The sequence below is a fragment of the Lepisosteus platostomus genome, unplaced genomic scaffold (assembly GCF_059453375.1).
Source record: "Lepisosteus platostomus isolate fLepPlt1 unplaced genomic scaffold, fLepPlt1.hap1 Scaffold_46_H1, whole genome shotgun sequence".
NCBI classification, from domain to species: domain Eukaryota; kingdom Metazoa; phylum Chordata; class Actinopteri; order Semionotiformes; family Lepisosteidae; genus Lepisosteus; species Lepisosteus platostomus.
Genome location: NW_028291666.1, coordinates 549,563 through 564,704, shown reverse-complemented (window position 1 = coordinate 564,704; position 15,142 = coordinate 549,563). Strand labels below are relative to the sequence as shown.

The following is a 15,142-nucleotide window of genomic DNA, read 5'->3' as shown; positions in this document are numbered from 1 at the left end:
TGTCCGTTCGTGTCAGTCGTCCTGCAGCCACGGGAAGTGGGACACAAACATGCTGCAATGCTTTCAAGACGTTAGGATTTGTTTGTGTAACATCCGAGAAGAGTACTTGTGGCTTGAATGTGAACTGTACGTGCCCGCCCCCTTTCCTCTGTAGTGCATGAGTTCCTCCCGGCACGCCCTTCGTCATTGTTCTGTCATCTTGTATTTAAAGGGTTGTATTTCTGCTGCTGAAAATAAGCAACGGTTTTCTCACAACGCCCTTTGTTCCCAACGGAGCCCTTGTCTGTCATGAAATTCTTCAAAACCTCAAGCTAGAAGAAGAAGAAGACGACAAATATGAAGCGTTACCGCAACGACATGCCATGAGACGATCGATAACGATTTCCATAGGATCCCCGCGGTTGCCTGGCAACCGTCAGCTTTGCGCAGTGGCAGTATCGTAGCCTGTGAGGTTTAGCCGAGGCGCGATTATTGCTAGTTGAAAACTTTTCCCAATACCCCGCTTCCGCCGGTTTGCAATACAATCGGCGAAAGCAATTTTTGATAGTCTCGTCAGAGACTGAGCAAGGTGTTTAAAGACAGATTTGGTCATGGTGACATCATGGTAGAAAGAAACGAGCTTGTTACGTCTCAACAGAAACGCTCTTTAGCTCTTTCAGCGTTATGCAGAGAACAGCGTCTGTCGAGATCACTTTTGAGTTAGCGCGAAACGCCGTGTGCTGTCAGTTTGATTTCATATTGCTCGTAGCGGCGCCCGGCTTTTGTCTGTCAAAAGTTAGGTTGCGCTTCTTCATGCTGCATCGTCGGCATGAGTGGAGCTTTTTAAACGTCTGTACTTACTGCGCCCCATAAGAAATGGTTTGTCCCCGTTCAAAAGAGATTGTGCGATGTCCTGCAGCGTTCGCAAAGCAAACCTTTGACAGTTTGAAAAGAGGAATTTATTCTGCTTCCTGTGCGTGCAGTAGTTACAAAGTTGAACGTCTTTACACGATCTGCTGCAGTTTTCAGTGGGCGGGCTTTGTCAGATGGCTTGGAAAAACGCACTGAGACATCATGAGCAGTGTCCTGCATGTTTTCTGTGTATAGCTGTCTTTTAACGCATACAGAATTCATTCGAAATCATTGATTTCTCCAATTAACAAGGGTCCCTTTTTGAACCTGCCAGAAGCATTCTTTCAATGTAACAGATTTACTCCGGGGAAAGGCAGCATGACATTGAGAGTAGCTCAAGCTTTCAGCACCCGTATCGGACTGCGTGTATGCAGACACCGCTCAGAATCCCCTTTAAGATTCTCCTTCAATTCCGTTTTGCAGTGCTTTGGCTCTTTCAAAAGGCTTCACTTTGCTATTCACAATCCAAGGCTCATGACAGCATTTAAAACCAATCGCCACTGCGTTGGCCGGGAATCGAACCCAGGTCAACTGCTTGGAAGGCAGCTATGCTCACCACTATACCACCAACACACACCCGCAAAAGCCCTGCAGGACACCACCAGAGAATGCTCACGATTTCGGAAGCTGTCTCCGGGACGTGCTGATTCCACAAATCCTGAATAAATCATGATATTGTTAGTTGCTGTAGCTAGACGTTCAAATGAGTTTCATGGCCAGATGGACTGTTTCCTCCAGCGGTATAGTATTGCAGTGAGACAGCACGATGCCTGCAAGACTATGTCACGCTAAACGCTACAGATTGTGTTTGTGTTGGACAGTTGGACCCTACAGCTGGACCCTCATAGACAACCTGAATAGCTTATTCAGAAGCAGTGCTGGACCGGGAACGAACCAGCTTCTTCCCAGGCACAAGAGTGACTTGTGAGGACTCGCGGTCCCACTCTGTGCATAGAGACTTTCTACCAGCCAGCCGGACTGCTGGTAGATCCCCTCGGAGCAACGACTGCCCTGCGTGGATGTCTAGACAAGGACCGGAGGTCTGTAATAGCTTTGAGGAGCTGTGTCAGGCAATGATCGGAGAATTTTCGGCTTTTATCGATCCCATAGCTGCCGTGGCCGCTGTGCACCATATTAAGCACGAAAAAGCTGAAGCCCCTCGCGACTATTATCAGAGGCTTAGGCGCACTTATTTTGCAGGGCGGAATGAAGAGGGTTGCGAAGAGAATGTGAATTTCAAAGGTTTATTCATTGCTAATCTGCATCCCTCAGTCAGGAAAATGATTGTGATGCACACTGATGCAAAAGCGATGAAAATGGCTGACATTAGAAGGTTGGCTCAAAAAGCCTGGGGAGCTGAAGTCTCTGCTTCCTCAGAGCGAAAACCTGCTAAAACGGCCGTGTTCGCCACTAAAGCCAGCAGGGTTGACGACTCGCCTCAGCTCGAGGCAGCTGAGGTTCCTGAGCTCGCTAAGCCCCGGCGCAAAATAGGCAGGCAGGACCGCACTAAGCGTCAGAGCCACCGTGAGCGCTACGGGGAAGGCAAGGGCTCAGGCAGAGTCTATCATAAGACTGGACGAAGGGAGTCGACTGCAGCCCGCCTGGCCAGGCTTGAACAAGCCCTGCCTGAGAGATCAGGACAGGGTAAACCTTCCGCACCGAATGCCGGAAGTGTGAATGAGCTTAGGGGGACCACGCCCCTTCTCACTGGAGGAGGCGGGGATCCGTCCCAAGCCCCTCCCTCAGTCTATCTGATTGGGTGGGAGGGTTCCTGCCTGGAAGAAGGCTGTGACTCTGAGTTGGGCGCTGACCCCGCCCCTGAAGTCAAAGAAGAGGCAGGCTTCCAACAATTCTTAGGGAATCTCAGCCAGAAAGGCAAAGCAAGGCGTATTTATATCAAGGTTTCTCTTGAAAACGTCTTAGATAGAGAAGCACTGATTGACACTGGGGCTGAAATTAGTTTGATGTCAGCCGATCTACTCAGCGAGCTCAAACGAGTAGCGAAAGGAAAAGGCATCAGACTTAAGGTAGAACCGTGTAAGATAGATATTTCCAGCTATACCCAGGATCATGCCAGGATCACACACCGAGTGTGGGTGGCACTTAGCTTCGGGCCAATGAACGTGGTGCATCCTGTTTACATCTCTAGGTTTAAAACAGAGCCACTACTCATTGGCCAAGACCTGCTTGACAGGCTGGAGCCTCTGGTGGACTGCCAGCGTGGAAAATTGTGGGCTCAGGTCAAAAACCCTAAGCCTGTTGCACAGCAAAAAGGGGGATTCAGTGGTTATGCTGTGATCACACAGTGCCCACTGAACACTATAGCTGAGTTGGAGGTTCCTCCTGGTTCCTCTGGACGAGAATAAATGTCTCTTCTTGCTTTCCAAAACTACAGGGAAGTCCTGCCCAGGCCAGCACTCCCACGGTCTCCCAACTACAGGAGCAGTGCTCCAAGCAGCTGCTTGACCCGCCAGGTAAAGCACACCCCCTTTTCATCCCTGAAGAAGAGTGGATCTCCCTGTCCGGTAATGAATGGGAGTTCTTTCTGTGCACCCTGGTACCTCAGGGGGTCCAGGAATACCACCCCATGGTGGTGGGAGGGGGTCCAGGTGGCAGAAGTGCAGGTTGATGATGTAATTCTTAGCCTCAGCTCTGAGAAGTCCATAATCAGTGAAGGTCTGTTCGAGGACCTGTCGCCAAGCTGTCAAGTGACCCTGGTGACGCAGTCACAGGTTCTGTGGTGGGCACCCCCATCTCATAGGTCCATTTGGAGCAAAGGAAGCTGTGTAGCTTCCATCTCCATCGGAAAAAGGAAGTTTGCTCACTACTTCCTATTGGAAGTACCTATTGGTTCGACTGGGCGCCCAGCTGGACACAGTAAACAGTGTGCTGTGGACACGGGTGGACCCAGATGCCCACTCTCTAAGCGGTGACCCCGAGAACATTCGGTCAGGTCAGACGATTCCTCAGGCCTGCCAGGTAGTAAACGAATCGGACCTGATCGTTCCTGCGTCAACAGCAGGGTTTCCAGTACGCCTTGTCCTAAAGAAGGGACAGAGAATGGACGCTGAGATGGTTTTCTTCCAACCATCAGCTCAGTTTATCAGACTGAACCTAGCAGTCTGTTGTACCCCCAGACTGGAACGGAATGGCCGAGCCACCTGCCTGTTGGTGCAGAACATAGCAAAACAAGATGTCAAAATCCCTGCTCGCACTGACATGGGACTGGTAATTGACAATGGTTTCTATGATTTCGAACTAGCCATCCCAGTACTGGGGCAGCTCCCTGGTCCCTTGGCCAGGGAGGGGGGAACCGAGCAGGTGTACTACACCTACCCCCGGCGGATGATTGCAATTATGCCAATAGAGGGATTCTGCAACCAGGAGGTGTGCAGGGTGGACCTTAGCGATAAGGATGAGATGGTTGTGTACACAGTACACGCAGGTGTTCCGATGGACCACTCAGCCGAGAGTACGACCCGGGATACCGCCATGCCGTCAAAAGCGGGGTTCCTAGAGCAGGTACAGGAACAGGTTGGCAAGGCAGATGCCCTGGAAACGGAAAGCCAGCGTCAGCAGCTGCGTCAGAATTTCCAGGATTTCCGGGAAGTGTTTGCACGGGACGCCTATGACTGCGGGGTGACGGATTTGAACACAGTGCGCATTCCAACGGCCCCTGGCGCCCGCCCAACCTATGTCAGGCAGTATCGCATTCCCCTCACGGCATACGAGTCCATAAAGCAGACGTTGGATGCTCTACTAGAGCGTCAGATCATAAGGGAGTGTAACTCCACTTATAACTCCCCACTGTGGCCGGTGCTGAAACCCAATGGTAAATGGCGTCTGACCATTGACTACCGGCAGCTGAATAAACAGGTTCCTTTGTCACGATGGCCAATGATCTACCTAGATCAGGAGTTATCCAAGGTGACAACAGCGAAATATTTCACCACAGTGGATGTGGCCAATGGGTTCTGGACCCTTAAGGTAGAACCAACAGACCAGTACAAACTGGCCTTTTCCTTTGGAAACAGGCAGTTCACCTGGAATCGATGCCCCTTTGGGTATTCCAACTCCCCAGCGGAGTTCAACATATTTCTGCACAAAGCCATGAGTGATGCAGCCGCCAGGGGCAACCTGGTCTATGTGGACGATATTCTGATGAGGAGTCAGACCTGGGAAGAACACATGGCCGAGATCAGGCATGTGTTGACCCAGCTCTCCTGTGCAGGGGCCAAACTGTCCCTGGCTAAGGGACAGTGGTGTAGGACCCAAGTGGAGTACGTGGGACTGTTGGTTGGAGCCCAAGGCATACAGCCACAGTCCAGCAGAGTCCAAGCTATCCAGAATATGAAGTCGCCCACTAACCTGTCTGAACTGCGCAGCTTTCTGGGAGTATGTAATTATTCCCAGCAGTTCATTGAGGATTACGCTGAAATAGCAAGGCCCCTCCACAAGCTGTTGCAGAAAGACGTGCCCTTTGAGTGGGGGCCTTCCCCAGAACAGGCTGTGATGGAGCTGAAGCGCAGACTCGGTAGTGCGCCGAGCTTGGCCTACCCTGACAAAAATAAGGTCTTCTACCTTGAAGCAGGGTTCTCAGAGCACTGCCTTGGGGCTGCTCTGAGTCAGGAATATAACCAAGAGTGAAGGGTGGTGGCATATGCCAGTCGAGCCCTGAGCCCAGTGGAGCAAAAGTTCTTGGACTGCGAGAAGGCCCTGTTGTCTACGGTCTGGTCGGTAGAACACTTCCGTAGTTATGTTGGGGGACAAAAGATCATCATCGAAACCTGCCACCAACCTGTGACATTCCTGCATAGCCAGAGACTGAAAGCGGGCAGGGTGTCAAATAGCAGGATTGTGGCATGAATGATGGCCCTACAAGGCTATGAGATAGAGGTACGTTATGCACAGAGCAAGAAAATGTACCTGGGACAGGGCCTGGCTTTGGGCCAAGTGTGTCACGGCTGTGACACTGACATGGAAGCTCCAGAAACAATTCCCGCTGCTGAGCTACCGAACAATCATCGGTACTACGATGAGAACGTGGGCCAGGGCTTACCCATGGCCTATGTTGACGGTTGCTCTTTTCGCCACGAACAGCAGGTGCTAGCAGGGGTAGGAGTAGTCTGGCAAGACAATACTCCCTGTGGGCCGACCCGCTATAAGCTAGGACCAAAGACTAGTCAGTATGCGGAAGTAGCTGGGGTGCTGATCACCCTCCAGCAGGCCCTGACACATGGCCTTAAACAGTTTGTCATCTGTAGTGACTCGAACTACGCCCGACATAGCTTCGTGTCTCACGTTCCGTATTGGAAGGGTAACGGCATGAAAAATGCCCGGGGCAAGGAAGTAAAGAACAAAGAGTTGTTCCTGGCCAGTGACAAGCTCACGACCGAGGCTGGAATGATGGTTTACTGGAGGAAGGTGAAGGGACACTCCCAGGTGAAGGGACCCGACAAAGACGGGAATGATGAGGCCGACCGGTTGGCCAAATCTGGCGCCTTAGAGGGTGAACCCTGGCAGTTCCAGCAGGAATGGCTACCCCCAGAATTCGTGGCTGAGGTCAAGGCGGTTACCCGAAGCAGGGCTAGACAGGATGTCGGAGCTGACCCTCAATCTGTAGTGCTTGGGTCACAGGGTTTTAACACCGATCTTGCGGAAATGCAGAAACAGGACCCAGCAATTGGGCAAATGTATCAGCATATCGCTGACCCAGTGCGTCAACCTCTTTCGGAGCAGGTGCTGAGCCAGTCTCTGGAGCTGAAGGAGCTGGCAGAGGTGAAAGACAACCTAAAAATTATAAAGGGGTTGTTGGTTTGTGTACCAGTTGCACAAGGTGTCCCAAAGTGGGTAGTTCCCCACTGTCATCGGGGGGTCATGATCCAACACGCTCATGACGAACCCTGTGGGGGTCACCGGGGAATCAAGGCTACATACGACACTATCCAGCAGGTGGCATTCTGGCCTCACATGGGCCAAGACATCGCCGCGTATGTAAAGGGGTGTCTGACGTGTAGCCAGTTCCAACCATCACGGCCCTTGCACCGTGCACCACTCCAGAAAAAGGGCATGACATTCACCTGGTCCAATCTTCAAATGGATTGGGTGGGGCCACTGGTGAGGTCATCCAGAGGGAACAAATATTTCCTCACTGTTACGTGTGCATTCACAAAATGGATTGAGTGCCTCTCAGCACCCAACGACACGGCAGAGACAACTGCAGTGCTGTTGGTGAACCATGTGTTCAGTCGATGGGGATTCCCCCTGACCGTGGTCTCAGATCGGGGAACCCATTTCACAGCTACAGTAATGGCAACCCTGTGGAATATGCTTGGGGTCAAGACCCAGTTGCATATCTCCTACCACCCTCAATCCTCGGGCCAGGCAGAAAGGGCAAACCGAACGGTGGTTAGTATGCTCAAAAAGTTTGTCTCCAACAGCAGTAGGGACTGAGACATTAAGCTGCCCCTGGTTCTGATGGCCATCCGAGGTAAGCCCCATTGCTCTACGGGGGTCCCACCTTTTGAGATGATGACAGGTCGGAAGATGACTCTTCCCCTACACTGTCTTTATGGGGTGGAGGACCTGAGCACGACGGGGGCTGCTACGGCCCATCAGTATGTGTCAGACCTGCGAGCACATCTGCAGGCAACCTTTGCTTTTGCCCAGAACAATCTGGGAAGGAGTGCAGAGGGTAGGAAAGCATACTATGACCGAAAGGCAGTTAACCAGGAACTCCAAGTAGGAGACAAGGTCCTGTACTTCCAATTTGCCAAACCCACAGGGGTGGCCCGGAAGTTCTTACCCAGTTGGACAGGACCCCACGAGATTGTCGATAAGGTAGGTATCACCGGTAGCTTATCGAATTCAGATTGAGAAGGGAAGGCAATCTCTGGTCTACAAGTGGGTGCATCGCAACCACCTCCGGTTGTATCGCCCACCTCAAATGGCGCCGGAGAACACAGAATAGGGTTAAACGTCCAAACCCGATCAAAGAGGGGGGTGCCCCTTTGTAGCTGCAGGTAGTTAGGTACTGTACTGTAGGTCCTGCTAGGAAAATATATTCAAAATTATAGTGGAACTGTACCATGTGCCTCATCTATGTTCCAGAATGGGAATCCTAAAACTGCCAGGGCTGGTCCTGACAGTACTGTGGATCGCCTCGACACAGCCCCTTGAAGTTGTGGAACCTGGTCCTCCTACCGGCATAGTCCTGCAGGAAACCATAGTCCTCTCCATGGAAATCTTTATGGTACAATCTTTTTTTTTTCTTATAAAATATACTTTATTCCGAAAAAAAACACATCTCAAAGGGAAACGTCTCACACGATAACACTCCACAAAATTAAAACATCGGCGGAACGGCGGTGATTGTCCGTTATCAATCCTTGCAAGGGTGGGCGGATTTGCGCTATTATGAGAGTCCCTCCAAACCCTACCGCTTGCTGTAAACCATTAATCCCTGTACAGGGTCCATAGGCCTTTCCAGTGCTCCTTTGCCGTGGGGAAACCCCATTTAGCAACGTCGCGCTTCATCCTCCTCCTGAGGTCCGCCAGGATCCTCTCTTCCAGCTCCCTCGCTCCCCACTTGTTGTTGTGCCGGATGAGATTGTTTCTCGCGTCCCACAGGCCTTTCTTTGTGAGGGACAGCAGCAGCCACATCAGGAACTGCGTCCCCCTGTCCAGTCCGGTAGGTGCCAGCCCCAGCAGAATGTACTGGTAGCTGAGCACCGCATTCGTTTCCAGGAGTTGCATTATGTTGTCCATTCTGCCCCACACCGCCTTGGCGAAGGGGCAGCTCCTTCACTTTATTAAGATACTGAAGAAAGATGTGGAGACGGGGGTTTGAATTTAATCCTTTCTGTAGGGGGTTTAGACTTTCAAGTCACAAACTGGGGTTTATGGCAGGAAAGGGGGGTTAACTGATAAGGATTGCAGATGCAAGCTAGGAACCCCCCTGGGTGTAATGTTAAACTGACCATTTGTCCAGAACATCGTAAACTGGCCAAATACCATGAACCCCCCTCTTTACCATCAGACCGAGTGACGTCAGAAACGGAGAAGAAAACACTATATAACCCAAAAGTTTGTAACAGTACGGGGATCAATACTTCGGTTTTGTTGTTTCTTGCGGGAAACAAGACTTTGGCTTTATTGTTCCTTGCATGCAATAAACTCATCTGTTTTACTTCATCTCGGGATCAAGAACCTTATTTCTTCTGTTACAACAAATTTGGCGTAGTCGGCGGATGCTCCAGAAGGCGCAGAACTTCCCATCGGCAGGAGAGATGGTCAGCGCGCACATAACTAAGAGGTAAGGACTCCTCTTTTATTTAAAAGTCCCGACTCTCTCTGACCGATTGGGAAATCTCTGCTCCCTGCGAGAATCGCCCGAGATGACGGAGTAAACGTGAGTTTCTGAATTCCTCTGGCCCGGGGAAGACACCGGTGTATGTAATGGGTTGTTTGCTGTAAGCCCAGAATTTGGTCTGGCAGGGGTTCCGCGGTATTGTGTACAGGCGTTCGAAGCTGGTTTATGCCTTAATTGCGCGTGGAGTTTTTGAACGGGTTTTGGACCCTTACCGTGAAGTTCAGGACTGGTGTGGGCCTTAATTGCGCCCGGAGTTCTGAAGGTCAGAACTGGTTTGGGCCTTAATTGCGCCCGGAGTTCTGAGGCTCAGGATCGGTGTGGGCCTTAATTGCCAGATTAAGGCCTTAAATGGCCTTAATCAGCCATGCACTCTGGTTTCTTTTCATCTCGTACAAATCTTTCGCCTTTTACTAAAGATTTCCGTGGAGAGGAGCATGAATGAGTTCCATGCAATTTTTGTGCTTCCCTGCCTTCGGGTGGGTCGCAGCTGGGTTGGTCAAAGAGAGAAAACAAGCACGTTCGCAATCGCTCTTGTAATGGTGATTGTGGTCGTCTGCTCCGCGAGTCCTCGGTCTCCGGCCGTCTGATTGGCGTGCTTTTCTTTGGGGGGCGGGAAGTGTCCGGCCGCAGGGGATCTTGGGACCTTGCCTGCATAGCGGCTTCCCAGAGTGCGTCGTTTCCGGCACAGTGTGGCCGGGTGTTTTCCGAGTTATCGCACGGATTGGGCACGCTCGCAAGCCGTGAGCCGCAGGCGATGAGCCCGGAGCTGAACGGGCCCCACTGGCTCGTTTGTAAGGCCAGGTGTATTGCCAACCACGACCGGCAGGGCAGAGGCCTTGAAGGCGGCCTGGGCTTGCGTGATCGGATCAACTAAATGCTGTGGTGTTACTTTTTGTCAATGAAAAAATAAACTCTTTTCGTTTACAAAGACGGTTACAAAGAATGTGGACCAGGGTAATACTTTGAGCTTACAGCTTGTCCAAGGTCATTCATTATTAATACTCTTAGTAATATCTTCAGTAAAGACTTTGATGCATAAAATATTCCTGCATATTTAAAATATTTATGATAAAGGTGGTAGGTTGTGTACTTTTGTCCAACAGAACAATCTTGCTTTTATAAAATATACCGCCTTTTTAATGTTTAATGATTAACATGCTGTAATACACTGTTTAAATTTAAAAGTCTAAAGAGTATACACCTTAAATTCTTAATTGAATAAAGATTGTCCCTCAGCAGTGATCAGGATTCAAAACTGACGTTTTCTGGTGACAGCTCAAATGCTGTACAGGAGAGGTTAACCTTTATTAGCTCCACCTGGCGATTTTACAAGGTGATTCCGGATACTATTAACATAATCTAATTTGCGTCCGGTATGATGCGGTATACTGCGACACTCCCACCGTGTTATACCGCAGCATACCCCGCTTGTTTTGAATGGCTGCATATGTATATAGACTCTATATATACATTTGGTGCATGCCACAATTTTGGATGGTGGTGGAGGAATAGGGATTTTCTCAACACGGCAGGGACTCCAGTTAAGAATGCTGGGTTTATCTCTGAACTATTAGAAGCTTTGCAGCTACTGACTGAAGTAGCTGTGGTAATGTGTAAATCACATAATAAAGAAATGTTTCCAGTAACTCGAGGGAACAACTTTGCAGATGCAACTGTCAGGTGAGCAATACTTGTAGAACAGTAGTCTGAGACCTCTGTGAAGCAGAGAAATGGACATGGTTAGAAAAGATTATGGGGCTGCAGGATGATGGGGTGTGGAGCTGACAGCACACCAGACGCCCTGCATGCCCTCACAGCCTAATGCCCTTTATAGCCCGACAAATGCACTCTGTTGGACACCCAGGTGGGAGTCAAATGGTGTGCCGGTTACCCAAAACTGGGTGAGAACTGGGTTTGAAGCAGTAACCACTTATGTGGTATCTAATGTGGATGTAATGTTTATCAAAGGAACTCAACTACAGTTCAGGTGCGGGTGCAACAGCTCAAAAGGCCTGCTCCTGAGGAACCTTTCAAACCTGGGAAATTGAAAATTGTAAAGGGAAACCTGGGCTCTTATAATCTGTTTTCCCGGTGGGTTGCTGCCACTGCCTCTGTGTCTACCAAACACTTGATAACAGAGATAAGCCCTCGGTGGGCACTGCCCTGCCCCTTGTATTATGATCAAGGAACACACTTCACAGGGAAGGTGTGTCAGGCTGTGGCTGCATTGTTCGGAGTGAGATGGACTGAGATCACCCTCAGTCTGCTGGAACAGTGGAATGAAGGAACAGATCTCTGAAAGATCGGCTAGACATCAGACTGAAGGAACACCATGGGATGCGGGCTGGATCAAACAGAACTGTGTAACAGCCTGTTTGATATCATCACGGGCCAATCAATGAAACTTCCTGGGGGGACGAATTTAGCTGGACGAATGGATTGTTGAATTTGCTAATTCTCTATTGTAGTATTGTAGGTTGCTAGGACTTAGCAAAGCACTATGATGAAGAAAAATATATATCATAATTATAATCCAGACGATTGGGGCATTGGTGCATGGCTACAGTCTGTGCTAGGAACATTGAGAGGGTCTCTGGTTCAATACATATTTGTGGGTCTGGTATTATTCGTTATGATCATATCGTTAATATCCTGTTTGAAAAACATGTGGACTAAAGCTGCTGCTTCTGTGCTAATTGTACGCCCTGAAGGGATCATGAAGGTCAAAAAATGATTTCATGGGAAAGGTTCTCTTATCTAGTGGCAGAACCTGATGGGTAGAACAATATAGCTTTAAGGGGGGTTACCCTTGGGAGTGATTCCCCTAGATGCAAATGATTATTGTGGTTTGTTTGTTCATAATAAGATGTTTTGCAGGAACGGAACAAAGAGAAATTTTACAACTTCAGCTAGAATTGTTCTGCAAAACGTCACAGCTGAGGCAGGGGAACAATGTGTAGATTTTTCTAAGAGTTATTACCCAGTTGTTGACCAATCTGTTGACCAATGTTGACCAAAAAAGCCTAAGATTATGCTGGGCTCCAGCCCACAGGGATTTACCTGTGCTGTAAGAACTAATGAGTGAATAAGGAGACTGGATTCTGGTGAAAGACTTCAGGAAAAAGAAATGGTGTTCACTCAGGTGGAGGGGGCTGTACCAGGTGCTGCTGACCACTGCCACTGCTGTGAAGGTCACAGAAATGGTGCCCTGGATTCATGCTTCCCACTGTAAAAAGGTCACAAACGAACTGAGCAAAGCGCAGGAGTGATGTCTCCACAAGGACAGATGGGGATAACCTGCTTGGGACTGATGTGCACAGCCCTTTTCCTTTTTATGTAGAAGCCTGTCACCACCCCAAAAGAGGAAGAATCTAAACACGAAGCCTCTTTGTATACAAACTGGCTGAATGAAACTGATAATGAGGGGGATATGAGTAATTTGTGGTATAAATTTATAAATCATACTGTAAAGTTAAAGAAATGTAATGCATCTTGTTATATATGTGCTTTAATGCCTCATTCTACAGCCTCACCCATGCGACTTTTTATGAAATGTACTCTTTTATTAATATCACGTTAGAAGGCTTAGACGCTATCAAACAAGAATTAAGGGGAGTTAGATTAATGGCACTTCAGAACAGGTTCGTGCTGGACCTTCAAAATGCAGCATCTGGAGGAGTCTATGCTTTAGTAGGAGACTCCTGTTGTACATATATTCCAGCTAATGACTATGATTACGGAAATCTTACGCTCGCTATTCAGCATTTGAAAGAACTAAAAGACAAGGTGAATAAAGAGAGAGGCATAAAAGATACACCGGCTTTTCTCTCCTGGTTAGAATCACTGTTTGGGCCAGGGGGAATGTTTTTCTTTTAAGTTACTAACACCGATTATAGGGGCTGTGATACTTGTCTTCCTGTTTTTATGTTGCTGTATGACATGTATTATTCCAATGCTTCGAAATATGGAAATATGGTACCTAGGGGGATAAACTGTTCATCCTTCCAGTCTGGAGAATTGGCAGCTGTCTGACGTCAGTAAGTGATCCTTAAAAAATTAATAGTTCCATGACAGTGTGCATCACCAGAAAATCAATTTCAATGCATTAAAACTCTTGTTATCCTTCTGATCATTGAAGTGTCATTGCCCCAGCACTGTATACTCTTACTTTTGACGCCTGTCTGAAGTTGGATCCATTTCTAAGAATGGTGACTCACATATCCTCATGCTCAACTTTGGCTCAACCACACAAACTATGAAGTTAATCATCTGCTTTTGCTCCAAGATTTATGTTACTAGGCTCTCTCCTGGGGATCCTCGTGTTCAAACATTGCCCTTATTGTGGATGATCCATGACAGAATTCAGGGAATTCAGAATTCTGATACCTCAGCTCAGATTCTGACTGGGCAGACTGTCATTGCCTGGTGTGAATGTGTGCATATCTGTTTTTGTGCATGTTCTGTGGCCTGTTGTACAGTACATCACAAATGAAAGGGAAATGGAAAACTAAAATAAGACTCAAGTGTTTTATCTTTCATTAACAGTGTTTCATTAGTATCTGTGCTAGATCCTGTCATCCACTGCTTACCACGACAGGCTCTAGCACAGGATAGCAGCTAATACATTTAACAATCTCACTGCACAATGTTGTATATTCAAGGGCTGATCTTCTGTACTTTTTCTTTCACTTTTCATTTCCTAGAAACTCAGTCCTGCCAGGAATAATCTGAGAACAAAATCAATCTGAGTGAAAATCTAAGCAGAGGAAGATTGTTTTACAGAGTCAACAAGGTCTAATTCAAGGTCAAAAAATGATTTCATGGGAAAGGTTCTCTTATCTAGTGGCAGAACCTGATGGGTAGAACAATATAGCTTTAAGGGGGGTTACCCTTGGGAGTGATTCCCCTAGATGCAAATGATTATTGTGGTTTGTTTGTTCATAATAAGATGTTTTGCAGGAACGGAACAAAGAGAAATTTTACAACTTCAGCTAGAATTGTTCTGCAAAACGTCACAGCTGAGGCAGGGGAACAATGTGTAGATTTTTCTAAGAGTTATTACCCAGTTGTTGACCAATCTGTTGACCAATGTTGACCAAAAAAGCCTAAGATTATGCTGGGCTCCAGCCCACAGGGATTTACCTGTGCTGTAAGAACTAATGAGTGAATAAGGAGACTGGATTCTGGTGAAAGACTTCAGGAAAAAGAAATGGTGTTCACTCAGGTGGAGGGGGCTGTACCAGGTGCTGCTGACCACTGCCACTGCTGTGAAGGTCACAGAAATGGTGCCCTGGATTCATGCTTCCCACTGTAAAAAGGTCACAAACGAACTGAGCAAAGTGCAGGAGTGATGTCTCCACAAGGACAGATGGGGATAACCTGCTTGGGACTGATGTGCACAGCCCTTTTCCTTTTTATGTAGAAGCCTGTCACCACCCCAAAAGAGGAAGAATCTAAACACGAAGCCTCTTTGTATACAAACTGGCTGAATGAAACTGATAATGAGGGGGATATGAGTAATTTGTGGTATAAATTTATAAATCATACTGTAAAGTTAAAGAAATGTAATGCATCTTGTTATATATGTGCTTTAATGCCTCATTCTACAGCCTCACCCATGCGACTTTTTATGAAATGTACTCTTTTATTAATATCACGTTAGAAGGCTTAGACGCTATCAAACAAGAATTAAGGGGAGTTAGATTAATGGCACTTCAGAACAGGTTCGTGCTGGACCTTCAAAATGCAGCATCTGGAGGAGTCTATGCTTTAGTAGGAGACTCCTGTTGTACATATATTCCAGCTAATGACTATGATTACGGAAATCTTACGCTCGCTATTCAGCATTTGAAAGAACTAAAAGACAAGGTGAATAAAGAG

General features: G+C 48.1%; 3 non-coding genes across 3 annotated transcripts; 2 read left to right on the top strand and 1 right to left on the bottom strand.

Moving 5' to 3' along the window:
• The first annotated feature begins 417 nt into the window (after nucleotides 1-417).
• Nucleotides 418-559, top strand: LOC148633683 (U4 spliceosomal RNA). The gene has a single exon (XR_015933930.1). It is a non-coding gene; the product is annotated as a U4 spliceosomal RNA (small nuclear RNA).
• Nucleotides 560-1,392: 833 nt separating this feature from the next.
• Nucleotides 1,393-1,464, bottom strand: trnag-ucc (transfer RNA glycine (anticodon UCC)). The gene has a single exon. It is a non-coding gene; the product is annotated as a tRNA-Gly (tRNA).
• An 8,164-nt stretch (nucleotides 1,465-9,628) lies between these two features.
• LOC148633681 (U5 spliceosomal RNA) lies at nucleotides 9,629-9,742 on the top strand. The gene has a single exon (XR_015933909.1). It is a non-coding gene; the product is annotated as a U5 spliceosomal RNA (small nuclear RNA).
• Nucleotides 9,743-15,142: the final 5,400 nt, after the last annotated feature.